Source organism: Anabrus simplex, chromosome 11 (assembly GCF_040414725.1).
Source record: "Anabrus simplex isolate iqAnaSimp1 chromosome 11, ASM4041472v1, whole genome shotgun sequence".
NCBI classification, from domain to species: Eukaryota; Metazoa; Arthropoda; class Insecta; order Orthoptera; family Tettigoniidae; genus Anabrus; species Anabrus simplex.
In genome coordinates this window covers 124488701-124501659 of record NC_090275.1, presented here as the reverse complement: position 1 = coordinate 124501659, position 12959 = coordinate 124488701, and the positions used below count along the sequence as shown (strand labels likewise).

General features: G+C 39.4%; 1 protein-coding gene across 1 annotated transcript in view; it reads right to left on the bottom strand.

Moving 5' to 3' along the window:
- LOC137502686 (mite allergen Der p 3-like) overlaps positions 1-12959 on the bottom strand; it is a 109227-nt gene that overhangs the window by 78977 nt on the left and 17291 nt on the right. The gene's annotated exons all lie outside the window — the stretch shown is intronic.

Genomic DNA, 12959 nt, shown 5'->3' with positions numbered 1-12959 from the left:
TATTGAAACTTACAATTAAATGATGATTTTCTTAAATAATTTGTACAATACCATTTTATTATCCCATGGATTTCCTATGTTTTCAAGGCCGAATTAAACTGACTAAAATTTTAAGTTTCCCCTAGAAATCTATTACTGCACTTGTGTTTAGAGGTTGTGAAACAGCAGAACTCGAACAGTAATAATATTAAAATTAAATGGAAGGATAAATTAGAAAATGAATGAATGAAGTAAAATAACTTCACCAATAACAATCACCATTCCACTTCACGTGATCATTGTCAGTTCAACATCGAGTACAAAATCCTACCCATGAAGAAAGGTAGGCATGTCCCAGCAACAAGACTTGCTCAAAACCAGAGAAAAACCAAACAAGGGAATTAAGGTTAAGAAATTTTAAACCCCCAAGACAATAATTAAAATATAAGAAAATTCATAGAACTCTAATTATCCCATAATAATAATAATAATAATAATAATAATAATAATAATAATAATAATAATAATAATAATAATAATAATAATAATCGTATGGCCTCAGCTACCGTCTGCATACATTTCGATTTGACGCCATCTGGCTGTCTGCTCGTAAATTTCGACGTTCCGTTTTACTCTAGGCCCACTAGATGGCAGACAGAGTAAACCGGATCTCTCTTGGGCGTCTATGGTTGAGATTTAATTAATTTTGTCGGGTAAATACCAAATGTGTCACCAGAGATCTTTTACATGCCGATGTCGTACGACATGGAGTGTCGAATGGACTTTTTCCCGCCCTTCAAAAATCCGACTACCCCTGCCGTGTTTGTACCCGCTGTCTTGGGATCCGGAGGCCGACACTCTACCAGGGATTTACAGAGGCAGCTATTAATCCCGGAAAAACAAATAAAGAGGAAGTAATATAGGAAGCAACGGTAGAGGCACCTGGTTCCACTCACATAACATTCACAAAAATTACCTTTAAATTTTCCTGAGTCATTGTCTAGAACAAATACTTTTGAAATCGCCAAATACAGGCTCATTAAACAGTTAATTCGACCCGATCATTCCTTGTACGGCTAAAGGCATTCAAATATATCAAGAATAACATTAAAGTTAAACAGCAACCCAGAATGAGATAATTTAAAGAAACTCCAAACAGTAAGAAGCATATGATCAAGATTATAACTTTCCCAAACATTAACCTCAACAAATAAAACTCAAATAAAATTACACAAGGATAATAATCATAAACACAGAAAGCAACAAAATAGCTTACCCGTAAACATCCAAAACGACATGCATCGAATTAATCCTGTACCCATTTCCTCATCAGTACGAAATAGATTTCTGGTGGTGGTGATGATCACATATTCTGTTACATTTCAATTGGGTTATGACTCAAAACATTTTACATATTACTTTCAAATAAACACCAAATTTCCTGATTACGTGCAGATAATCTGCCTTTAGAAAGTCCTACAAATTACTTCCGACATTCAAGATGCTAGTCATTTCAAAAAGAGGCCATAGGAGTAAATTCATTTAATTTCCACAGATTTTTCAAAATATAATACGAGGTAGTCTTTCACACAGCCAGAATTTCTTCGAATAAAGTCCAAGATAATATATTAGAAGGACGTTGCTACCTTGAAATCTTCTCGAAAGGTGTTTCAGAACTCAAGATTGAAACCATACAACAGAATACCTTATAATATACTCCTGGGATAGTAAGTTGCAAGTAAATTTTGGTGAAAGTTACAAAAAACCCACCAAAACAAAAAGTGATGGATAACGGCTACCACATCACGGTGGGTTTTGATGCACAAACCATGCAAGCACCATTCTTAATGTTGAGGTCCACAGTTCGCCGCCAGACGGTTCTATCGTTGAAGAGTTCGCCAAGGCAGGTGATCGCAGAAGCTTGAGTCACCAATTACGTTGCGCTATGTTAAAAAAACACGGTCGAAACCCGGAGAACCAATTAACAAACTTTACTTGAACAGGGGGAATGTTGTAATAATATCAAACCCTTCGGCTGTTTCATAATAGCAATATTGACAGGGTTTTCAATGTTCACAAGAGCAAATCCAAACAAGATACGTAGACACCCTTTCTACTACAGGTGGGCTAAACTGTTATTTTCCAATGCACCTTACTGCGTCCAGTAGAGGCGTATTAAAATTCTCCGACAGCTCAGATGATCTCAGAGTATAGTTAAGGTAAATACCTTCGTTTAACGTGGAGTCTGAAGAGTGGTACGGTGCTCTTAAAAATTATGGCCTATCAATCCCCCAGATGGACGTCTCCACCCTACGCACTAGGTTTAACAACATGAACAGATAGATATCGCTTTTCATTTACACCTACTAACTATTCTACAACTCCTACCTATAAATAATTTCACCACATATGGTTAATCTTAACTATACGATTTATTAAAGCAAAATAAAATGTTTAGGAAAGAGAAAATTAGAATAATGGTTCACTGCATAAGCCTTAAAATCAAATTAATCACATGGGAATGGTTCTATTTGCAAATAGGGTACATTTTAGTTTTCCAATTATGATCATCACCTGTTTGATATGAGCTAACGTAACATTATGATATATTATTCCGGTGACTGAACTTACTCCTTTTAAATACTGTCCACAGACTTTCCTTGAAACAATCTTATTTACCACAAATCTATCTGCCAGTTTCCTAAATTTGAAATTATTCCTGACCACTAAATTGTGTTCCCAACATGATTGCTTATCATGACTACCTTCGAATGATGTGCTAAGTTTCATAGCTTTCCTTGCCAAGTAAAAATCTTGCATCTATTAGCCTAACCGTACATAATTTGAGTACCGGTACTTCAATCATATGTCGTAACCTCAGAAAATGAAAATCTTTAACAGAATTCTAATTCTATTCATTCTTAATCGATTACAGCTCTCATCTAAAAATATATTTTCAACTATGAAGATAGTATAAGTCTCTTCTAACGTATATTCAGTTCTTTGAATCCAATACTATGGACTTGGCTTTACATTCACTAATCTAGGTTAGATGTGTCAACATTATACTTTTTTGCTCCCTCGATGAGATCTCAATACCGCCTGTACAAGATCCAGCCTTAAGCTCCACACATTTCTCATTAATTCCATCTCTTCTGTGCCTTCCTCACATCAGTTCTCTTCGACGATTATTAATTTCCTTCAATACAACACCTAGTTCATTTATTTCAACCATAATACTTTCTTAACGTAGCCATTTCCTTTTAAATATCTTAATCTCTTCTCATAGACACATTTATCTCGGCGCATAACACTAAAATAAAACTACCTTCACTTTACTGGATCACATATTATCTCATCATGACGATACCTAACTTCCTAGTCTACCATAATATTCATTCTTGTTTTCCCAATGACACAAACAACATGGCTCTACTGCATGTCTCTACCTAACCATATCATTCTGATTCCCAAATACTCGTTAGGTTACTCGATCCATTCATAAAATCCACTTCTCAATTACGGATTTTTCCTGTCGTAGTAAATTCTACCTATCCCTGATATCAATAGCAAGATTACCATAGTTATTGCACCGTATTCTTATTTATGGCAGCCAAAATTCTCATCGGTTCCGGGAGATCCCGGTACCATTGGGGAATTTTAGCCCTTCGACCCAATTTGGGCCTTGGGTGCTTTTTCTTAATATTTCTATCTAGTATTGCATTTCTGTTTGGTAGTTTGTCGAGCTACGTGCTGACCAGAATGTGTTCTGCACTCCTTAGTGGTGGTGTGGGGTTAGAGTATCAGTATCGGTACCGAAGACCTGGGGTATCATAGTTCCCTAAGTTTCTAATCAGCGGATTTTTACTCTCAGTGAGCGCATCGTAAAACTTCACAGCTGTACTACGTATGGTGGGGAGCTGGTACCGTTCATGCAGGTCGTCATTGGTTTCCTACCATCGTGCGCAGCACTTTTTACAGGTGCGACTTGGCTGCAGTGCCCCAAATAGGTCGTATAGTCGATTTGTAGAGCAGGAGTCGATAGCTGCAGTCGCTTAAGTGCGGGCAGTATCCAGTATTCGGGAGATAGTAGGTTCGAACCCCACTGTCGGCAGCCCTGAAGATGGTTTTCCGTAGTTTCCCATTTTCACACCAGGCAAATGCTGGGGCTGTACCTTAATTAAGGCCACGGCCGCTTCCTTCCCACTCCCAGCCCTTCCCTGTCCCATCGTCGCCATAAGACCTATCTGTGTCAGTGCGACGTAAAGCAACTAGCAAAAAAAAAATTGATCTTCTATTGATCTACGTTTGTTTATTGTTCAAAAGATTTTCTGCCTCCTGGCAAGTTGAGTAGTGTTAAAATAATTTATTTTCAATTGATATCCTTGATTAATTATTCTGAAAGGTGTTCACGTTCATTGTGCAGTGGAAATTGATAAAAAAAGAAATTATTTTTGAGGTCGAAAATTCTTAAATTATTTACCTAATTAAATTTTGTTTGATCAATTTAATTTGAGTTATTATTTCAGCCAATTAGTTAATTAAGCTTATTTTAGTTGATTCGCTAGACCTCTTGTACACAGAGCTTCCTCAATCAGCGACGGCCTTTTGTTGGGATTATTCGTAAGTAGTCCTTTGCTTATTTTATCCCTGGTCGTGCTAACACTCTTGACATTTACCTTATGTTGTGAGACTATTGTCGGCTCTAATCATCGGAAATAGAGGCGTACATTTTCCTGCGCACTAATGTTAGAAATTAAAAATCAGTGGCTCCAACCGCGAATAAAAGAACTACATAATTAAAGGAAACCAGATTTAATAATAATAAAACAAGGTGGGTAACTATCCCAACCAAATTAGGAAATATCAATGGAAAAGATACATAACGCGTTCCCGCATAATAACAGAACTCGGAACACACCCCAGGACTGACATTTACAGACGCCCGTAGTACAATAAGCGGGTTCTGCCGCCGCCTCCGCCTCAGGGCTCCCAGAGGCCTCCTCCGCCCCCTGCGGGAAATTTGAATGGGTAAACAAAACCACGTGCTTTTTGACAGCTGTCATCGACAACAATGCATCGCTAACCTCACTGCTGCCATCTTGACGGCCCTAAACCTCTGGTACCAACTTAACCTAACTAGCGCGAGATTTGAATCGGTAAACAAATCCAGCTGTCATCCGCCATCTTTAAACTACAGAGCACCGTGCTGCCCTCTTTATCGCAGTAGCTGCAAATTCGCCACCTGTCATCCGCAGTGCTGCCATCTTAACGGGCCTAAACCTCAGTGCTACCAACTTAACCTTACTAGCGCGAGATTTGAATCGGTAAACAAATCCACGTGCTTTTTTGACAGCTGTCAATCCATAGAGCACAGTGGTGCCCTCTTTAGCTACTTACCTTTGAAATGTGGTGGCAGATAATTTGAAAAATGCTTTTTTTACAGCAGCCATCTTTAATCAAGAGAGCACAGTGCTGCTCTCTTTAGCTAGATACCTTTGAAATGTGGTGGCAGGCAATTCCACGTGACAGCAGCGATCTTTAATCAAGAGAGCACCGTGCTGCCCTCTTTGTGGCGGTGGCAAATTCCACGTACTCTTGTTTGGAAACAAACTCACGTGCTTTTTGCTGACAGTTGTCATCCGCCATCTTGCATCACAAACCTCAGTGCCGCACTCTTTAGCTAGATACCTTTTGAAATGTGGTGGCGGCAATTTGAAAAATTCTATGTGCTCTTGTTTGGAAACAAAGCCACGTGCTTTTTTGACAGCTGTCATCCGCCATCTTTAATCAATAGAGCACTGTGCTGCTATCATGCGGGCAATTTCGTCAGCTATCATCCGCCATCTTTAATTCACAGAGCACCGTGCTGCCCTCTTTATGACATGTAGTAGCGGTCAATTTGAAAAGTTCTGTTAGCTGTCATCCGCCATCATTAATCAAGAGAGCACCGTGCTGCCACCTTTAGCTAGATACATTTGAAATGTGGTGGCGGCAAATTGAAAAATTCCACTGCTCTTGTTTAGTAAACAAACTCACGCGCTTTTTGTCAGCTGTCATCCGCCATCTTACATCGCAAACCTCAGTGCTACACTCTTTAGTTGAAATATGGTGGCGGATAATTTAAAAAGTAAAATTCTACAGCAGCCATCTCTTGACGGTAATTGCACAAGATGGTGGCTATACATGACTCTTTAAAGGTGCTTATGCAAGATGGCCGCTATACATAGGTACTTATGAGGCACCCTTGGGATGCTTGCGCAAGATGGCGGTTATACAAGGCTCCTCATGAGACGCCCTAGGGATGCTTGCGCAAGATGGCGGTTGCTCTTATGAGGTGGCTTAAGGGTCCTTGCACAAGATGACTAGAGATGCCCTAAGGATGCTTGCGCAAGATGGTGGACACAAGATGGCCTCTATACATGACTCCTTATGAGACGCCTTAAGGGTGCTTGCGCAAGATGGCCGCTGCACTTATGAAGAAAGCTAGCTTAGAGGCTAACGTGTTATGCTAGTTCGATTCATTAAATTTGGGGCTTAAATGCAAAATGTTAAATATCTCGAAAACGGTGCGTCGTAGAGCAAAACGGACAAAATTTTTCCGCCAAATACCTAGGTTCACAGTATCAGGAACAAGAGAAACATAGTCTAATGATGAGATGGACGGTTCGGTTCCTACTTAGGTCCTTTGGCATTTGCTCTGTTTTAGCTTGTATTGAAGCAAGTCTTCGTAACATGATCAGGTCTAGCTATGGTAGAGAGTATAACGTACCGTGCTGGTTAGATTCATTAAATTTGGGGCTTAAATGCAAAATGTTAAATATCTCGAAAACGGTGCATCGTAGAGCAAGACGGATAAAATTTTTCCACCTGTTACCTGGGTTTGCAGTATCAGGAACATGATAGCATAAGAAAAACATAGTCTAATGATGAGATCGACGGTTCGATCCCTACTTAGGCCCTTTGGCATTGGCAGCTATCTAATTCTACAAGATCGCGGCTATACATAGCTTCTTATGAGGCAGCTTAAGAACGCTTGCACAAGATGGCCGCTGCTCTTATGAGACTCCCTAGGGGTGCTTGCGCAAGGTAGCAGCGACAAGACGGAGAATATACACAGCTCCTTTTGATACGGCCTAGAGGTGCTCACACAAGATGTTGGCTGCTCTGATGAAGAAAGCTAGCTTTGCATCGTGCAGGTATCTTTACAGCACTAAACCTCATTCCTTTGAAATGTGGTGGCGGGTAATTTGAAAAACTCTACTTGCTTTTCCTTAACAGCAGCTATCATTAAACAATCGCGGCTATACATAAGCTGTTAAGGCCTCCTCTTATTTCAAGGCATAGCTCTATCGAACAAGTTTAAACCTGCATCGGGATAGCTAGAGTAAGCACGTGCTGCAGTGATGACGTCATTATGCATGTTTAGACTTGCAAATCACTAAAGAAACGTAACAAGACTAGAATCGAACACTGTACTCTATGCCGTTAACTTTATCATGTGATCGGAACATTGATTGAAGTGTTTAGAACACTAAATAAGTGATCAATACTAAAATAGAACACTGAACTCGATACAACATGTGTTTAGAACATATCAGGGTATACCTTTGTTCTAAGAAGATTAGATTACCGCACATTCCTTGTAGGGCTAATAGGCTAAAGGGCGAATGGGCAAAAGGGCTAATGGGCAAATGGGCAAAAGGGCTAAAAAGCTAAAGGGCTAATAGGCTAAAGGGCTAAAGGGCTAGGGTGCCTCTCCTCTCCTTATCCGGGCTTGAGACCGGCTCTACAACTAGAGGCGGAGTTAACACCCTAAGGAAGGGAGAATGTTGGGAAATAATCTATACGAATATAGCTACTCGATCGACTATATACTACAGATGGATGACTTAGGTGAGGGTAAGCGCTTACTTAATAATACCTACACGACGTAATTCATGCTCTATTACAAAAATATCTTCTTTGTACTGTGTGTAACCAGCATTATGATAGGCTCTTAGCAGTTGTAAACGTTCTACGAGTACGTTGGGGTCTTTACAGTATCTTATATCTACATAGGGTAACAGAGGCTTGTTGTGAACTTTGAGTCTATATGCAGACAGTTGATGTGTAGGGACTTGTTTTGATGTAATACGTGCTTCAGCAGTAGCGTTTCTAGGTACAAACTTAAGTTGTTTCGATAGCGATGAAGCGTTGAAATTTCCTTCTTCTTTACCTTGCATCTCTTCTTGAGATGTTTGCTCTGCGACAGAACGTGTAGTAGGCTTAGTAAATGAAGTAAAATCATCAAGCTGTAATGCCAATGAAACATTAATATTTTCTTCTTCTTCTTCTTGTACTTTCCCTTTACTACTGTTTTGATCAACATCATTATCCTTATTATCATAATCATGATCTTGCCTCTCTTTATCTTGAAGTTTGTGCTTAGTAACAGAACTTGGAGCAGGCCTAGACAACAAGGGAGAATTAAAAATATCTCGCAGAGGTGTACTTTTTAAACATAAATCAGTGTTCGCTGGAATATGGTTGAGCTCTTTGTATTTTGTTCCCGATGAAGCTACATTACACGCGGCTTCATGACGTTGAGCGTTGTATGCGTTCTTGAACTCTCTTCTACAATGTTTGCATTGAAAAATTGTCCTACATGATATCTCATGACGTCTCCTGTGATAGCTTCGAGAAAATGCTTTTCCACACTCTTCGCAAATATACCTAGTAATAGGTTTTTCCATGAGGACTTCTATCTTCTGCTAACAGATTCTTCTTTAAATCTACTTAACATTTGTTACTCTCTACTTCGATGATGCGAACAGCTTAGCGATTAACAGTAAACTAACACAAAAGCGTATAACCAAGGTAGCAACAGTAAGGTTTAAGCCGATCAAGATGGCAAGAGTGAGGTTAGCAATGTTCGGTTGTTGGATTTTAAATTCCGTGCTATAACATTCATAAGGTGGCAGCCTTGATGTTTACCGCCGTCAAGAAGACAGCTGTCAAAAAAGCACGTGGCTATGTTTACCAAACAGGAGCATGTAGTCGTGACGTCACGGTCACGTAGTATGCTGCTTCAGCATGCAAAGTTCAATGACTGCACCTACGTAGTAAACACTCTGCTATGTTCACAAAATTTTTACTCATAACTATTTTTATGCTTTAAATTCGTGCACATAGGTTATGTTAAGATAGCAGCACACGTACAAGCGATGGTCACACGCTCGCGTAGAAGTTGTTTAGTACAATAGTTGATGTATGCATTATCAAAAGGTGATATGTACACGCTTTTAAACCTTGCTATTCTTACTGCTAATATGTTCGCAAGATTTTCAAACATCGCTATTCTTTGTGCTTTAAGTTCGTTCGCATAGGTCATGCTAAAGTAGCAGCGCAAACACATGCGATCGATGTACATTCTAGCGGGATGTGTTTAGTACGATAGTTGATGCATGCAAAATCGGTAGGTTTTGTGCACACAATTTGAAACTTAACTATTCTTCGTTCTTTAAATCCGTGCACATAGCTTATGCTAAGATAGAAGCACACTCTAGCGGGGTAAGTTTTGTACTCTAGTTGATGCATGTATAATCGATAGGAAATGCGTACACGCCTTTACAACATTGCTATTCTTACTGCTGCTGCTGCTATGTTCACAAGATTTTTATACATCGCTATTATTTATGCTTTAAGTTCATGCGTATAAGTTATACTAAGTTAGCAGCATACTTATAAGGTTGTTGCACGCTCTAGTGGAAAGAGTTTAGTACTAAAGACGATGCATGCAAAAGCGATAGGTGATGTGTACACGCTTTGAACTTGGCTATTCTTTGTGCTTTATGTTCGTGCGTATAGGTTATGCTAAGATAGCAGTACAACCTAGCGGAAGAAGTTTAGTACGATAGCTGATGCATGAAAAATCGATAGATGATGTGTACACGCTGTGAAACATGGCTATTCTTTGTACTTTAAGTTCGTGTGTATAGGTTATGCTAAGATAGCAGCACAATTTAGTAGAAGAAGTTTAGTGTGATAGTTGATGTATGCAAATCGATAGGTAATGTGTACACGCTTTTAAATATGGCTATTCTGCGTACTTTAAGTTCATGCGTATAGGTTATGCTAAGATAGCAGAACAATCTAGCGGAAGAAGTTTAGTACGATAGTTGATGCATGCAAAATCGATAGGTGATGTGTACACGCTGTGAAACATGGCTATTCTTTGTACTTTAAGTTCATGGGTATAGGTTATACTGAGTTAGCAGCACAATCTAACGGAGGGAGTTTAGTATGATAGTCGATTCATGTGAAATCATAGGTAATGTGAGCACGCTTTGAAACATGGCTATTCCTTGTACTTTAATTTCATGCGTATAGGCTATGCTAAGATAGCGGAAGAATTTTAGTGCGATATTTGATGCATGCAAAATCTATAGATAATTTGTACACTCTTTGAAACATGGCTATTCTCTGTACCTTAAGTTCATGTGTATAAATTATGCTAAGATAGCAGCACAATCTAGCGGAAGAAGTTTAGTATGATAGTCGATGCATGCAAAATCGATAGGTAATGTGTACACGCTTTGAAACATGGCTATTCTTTGTACTTTAAGGTAATGCCTATAGGTTATGCTAAGATAGCAGCACAATCTAGCGTAAGAAGTTTAGTACGAGAGTCGATGCATGCAAAATCGATAGGTAATGTGTACACGCTTTGAAACATGGCTATTCTTTATACTTTAAGTTCATACGTGTAGGTTATGCTAAGATAGCAGCACGATCTAGCGGAAGAAGATTAGTGCGATATTTGATGCATGTAAAATCGATAGGTGATGTGTATACGCTTTAAAACATTGCTTTTCATACTGCTGCTCTGTTCAGCTAATCTTAATGCTGCTCTTAACGACGCAGAGCTAAGGATTGATTACATGACCGTGACGTCACGACCACGTGCTATTGTTTGGTAAACATAGCCACGTGCTTTTTTTCTGACAGCTGTCATCTTGACGGACCCTAACCTAATTTTGAAGGAAAATAGAGCATCGCTAACCTCACTGTTGCCATATTTACGGCGCTAAACGTCTAGGCTGCCACCTTATGGAATGTCGTAGCGCGGAATTTAAAATTCAACAACAGAACATCGCTAACCTCACTGCTGCTATCTTGACGTGCTTAAACTTTACTGTTGCTACCTTGGTTATACGCTTTTGTGTTAGTTTACTGTTAATCGCTAAGCTTCTCGCATCATCGAAGTAGAGAGTAACGAATGTTAAGTAGATTTAAAGAAGAATCTGTTAGCAGAAGATAAAAGTCCGTCATGGGAAAACCTATTTCTAGGTATATTTGCGAAGAGTGTGGAAAAGCATTTTCGCGAAGCTATCACAGGAGACGTCATGAGATATCATGTAGGACAATTTTTCAATGCAAACATTGTAGAAGAGAGTTCAAGAACGCATACAACGCTCAACGTCATGAAGCCGCGTGTAATGTAGCTTCATCGGGAACAAAATACAAAGAGCTCAACCATATTCCAGTGAACACTGATTTATGTTTAAAAAGTTCACCTCTGCGAGATATTTTTATTTCTCCCTTGTTGTCTAGGCCTGCTCCAAGTTCTGTTACTAAGCACAAACTTCAAGATGAAGAGAGGCAAGATCATGATTATGATAATAAGGATAATGATGTTGATCAAAACAGTAGTAAAGGGAAAGTAGTAGAAGAAGAAGAAAATATTAACGTTTCATTGGCATTACAGCTTGATGATGTTTACTTCATTTACTAAGCCTACTACACGTTCTGTCGCAGAGCAAACATCTCAAGAAGAGATGCAAGGTAAAGAAGAAGGAAATTTCAACGCTTCATCGCTATCGGAACAAGTTAAGTTTGTACCTAGAAACGCTACTGCTGAAGCACGTATTACATCAAAACAAGTCCCTACACATCAACTGTCTGCATATAGACTCAAAGTTCACAACAAGCCTCTGTTACCCTATGTAGATATAAGACACTGTAAAGACACCAACGTACTCGTAAAACGTTTACAACTGCTAAGAGCCTATCATGATGCTGGTTACACACAGTACAAAGAAGATATTTTTGAAATAGAGCATGAATTACGTCGTGCAGGTATTATTAAGTAAGCGCTTACCCTCAACTAAGTCATCCATCTGTAGTATATAGTCGATCGAGTAGCTATATTCGTATAGATTATTTCCCAACATTCTCCCTTCCTTAGGGTGTTAAATCCGCCTCTAGTTGTAGAGCCGGTCTCAAGCCCGGATAAAGAGAGGAGAGGCACCCTAGACCTTTAGCCCATTAGCCCTTTAGCCCTTTTGCCCATTAGCGCATTAGCCCTTTTGCTCTTTTCCCCTTTAACCTATTAGCCCTACAAGGAATCTTCGTAGAACAAAGGTATCCTCTGACATGTTCTAAACACATGTTGTACCGAGTACAGTGTTCTATTTTAGTCTTGATCACTTATTTAGTGTTCTAAACACTTAAATCAATGTTCCGATCACATGATAAAGTTAACGGCATAGAGTACAGTGTTCGATTCTAGTCTTGTTATGTTTCTTTAGTGATTTGCAAGTCTAAACATGCATAATGACGTCATCACTGCAGCACGTGCTTACTCTAGCTATCCCGATGCAGGTTTAAAAATTGTTCGATAGAGCTATGCCTTGAAATAAGAGGAGGCCTTAACAGCTTATGTATAGCCGCTATTGTTTAAAGATAGCTGCTGTTAAGAAAAAGCACGTAGAATTTTTCAAATTACCCGCCACCACATTTCAAAGGAATGAGGTTTAGTGCTGTAAAGATACCTGCACGATGCAAAGCTAGCTTTCTTCATCAGAGCAGCCAACATCTTGTGTGAGCACCTCTAGGCCGTATCAAAAGGAGCTGTGTATATTCTCCGTCTTGTCGCTGCTACCTTGCGCAAGCACCCCTAGGGCGTCTCATGAGGAGCCTTGTATAACCGCCATCTT